Here is a 2,122-nt window from a genome sequence, read left to right on the forward strand (position 1 = left end):
AGTACGAGTTTAACCTCCTGCAGTAGCCAGAACGAAGTTAAGCAATTGTAGTCCGAGTCTCCCGAGGAAGACAAAGTTCTGTCTCGTCCACGTCTGGTGGATGTGTGTCCAAAACGGTATTCACAGGAAGAGAGTCACGGAAGGATTTCTTCTATTGTCAAAGTATACAACATTTCTTGTGCATGTACATAACTCCGGCGAAGAACTCACACCGAAATTCGCAAGAAGATGCATATTTCAGTCAGAATTTATTAATAATTGGGTAAATAACTAAACCGTACCCGCTTTATGACATGCCGTAGTGAGGGTTCTTCCGCAAGAAAATGTCTGTTCGGGTGCCCATGCAGCTGACATCCTACTAAGAGTTGCTTGCAGATCATTGTGTTATGCTCCTTCATTGGGAGCAGATGCGATTCGTAGTGTAGGTGATGTTGCGGCGACATCAGAAGGCATCCGGTCGCTGTCCGGAATGCCGTGTTTTGGCCAGTCTGTAGCTTCATCCACTGCTCCTACTAATCTCCGGCGACCACACAGGCCCTACATAGTTCAGAACTGTGCGTGTGATCCTCTTTGTTTAATTTAGCTGAGAAAAGTAACCGCAGTGGCATAGAGAATTTGAACTTTTCCTTGAATTGTGAGAAAAACAAGCACATTTAGCTGTCAAACTAATAATATGTAATTTGTGTAAACAGGAGATTAACAAAACAGCTTTGTTTGAGGCATTGTATAGGCTTACAAGTATGGAAAGCGCCATTTTGTTTGTTTACATTTGAAAACAGCTGAGATCACCTGATTTTCAATTCTCTCATTCTCCGCACAGAGTTACATTCAAGTTTCAGAAAAAACTTTAAAATGTAAACTGAGAAATATTTTAGAAAAATGTATTTTTATTCATTTGAATTCAATAAAAGAGAAATTAAAAATGCGTGCCAAGTCTTGCATTTCCAATAATAACGATAAATGTGTATGTTCCAGGCAATAATTTAAAATATTTGTGAAACTTATCGTTTTGCGCTAAAATACAACAATGTGTGTAAAATTCGTTGTCATTGCTTCTGTTTTGAATATCATATTCGTGCCTGCCGGTGGAAAAAATTAGGTAAATTTGCATTTATTTTTAAGAAAACATATAAATTAATGTATATTTCTTTCCAGAGCGACATATTAGTGCATTGGTAAAGTGCTCTTATCATTCTGTTATAGTCAACTGCAGCCAATCTTCTTTGGACAATAAGTTGTATTGGTGGAGTAGTTGCCTGAGCTTTGGAAGTGTTTGGGCTTGTTCGAGTTGCAATTACAACTGTAGTGTTGCGTGAATAAAGCATCACGTTCGCTGTGAATTTGTAGCAACGTTTTACCAATTAGGATGTTGGAACCGTCTTGCAAATTTTCATCAGCGCTGCAGTTTTTGTGCTTTTGTTGCGTGCCTCGAGCAGGCCCTTTATCAGTGAATAGTTGTGGTTGTTGTAGTAGTAGCCGCATTACGAAGCCCGGCCTCAGTCGGTTTTCCATCAACAACAACGACAATAATAACCTGTTTATGCATTCCTGTTTTATTGCATACCCCTTTCCAAATTAATATTATACTATGTTTAAGGCTCGGTGAAATACATGAAGCGCTACTGGAGGCAAATTAAAATATCTCCCTCAGCAAAAATGAGACTCTCGCTCATGATGAAAGCATGTTAATAGTTTATTCTTTGAAACATCACCGACATAGTCATATTCTAAAGGTATACATTGATATTTTTCATGTTTATAAATTTTAATTGCTATTTTTGTTTGTTTACATATTTGACATTCACCACCAGCATCATCAACGCCATCACCAAATTCAATGCCATCAACACCATCAGCGGCTAGTAACAATGTTATACCACAGATTTATGGCGAATTACAACGAGGCAAAAAACATATACATATGTAGGAATTGTAAAATTCCTAAAATTTTGCAAAGTTTTAAGAAAACTGCATTTTCTTGCACCACTATAACTGATTTCCAATTGTTAATATATATCAAAAGAAAGCTAAAAGGATTACCTTTCCTTTGATTATAAAACCATTTAAATCGCTGGACATTTTTATGCAAATTTCGCAACTTTTGAAATCATCTATATGTAAG

General features: G+C 37.0%; 1 long non-coding RNA gene across 2 annotated transcripts; it reads left to right on the plus strand.

Moving 5' to 3' along the window:
• The first annotated feature begins 1,066 nt into the window (after nucleotides 1-1,066).
• Nucleotides 1,067-2,116, plus strand: LOC118757107. 2 transcript variants are annotated; one of them, XR_004995183.1, is made up of 4 exons: nucleotides 1,078-1,099; nucleotides 1,156-1,175; nucleotides 1,598-1,733; nucleotides 1,812-2,116. It is a non-coding gene; the product is annotated as an uncharacterized LOC118757107 (long non-coding RNA). The 2 variants fall into 2 exon arrangements; XR_004995182.1 differs by having other exon boundaries at nucleotides 1,067-1,099; nucleotides 1,156-1,733.
• Nucleotides 2,117-2,122: the final 6 nt, after the last annotated feature.

This window comes from Rhagoletis pomonella, unplaced genomic scaffold (genome assembly GCF_013731165.1).
Source record: "Rhagoletis pomonella isolate Grant_MI unplaced genomic scaffold, Rhpom_1.0 Rhpom_scaffold_14434, whole genome shotgun sequence".
Lineage (NCBI taxonomy): Eukaryota > Metazoa > Arthropoda > Insecta > Diptera > Tephritidae > Rhagoletis > Rhagoletis pomonella.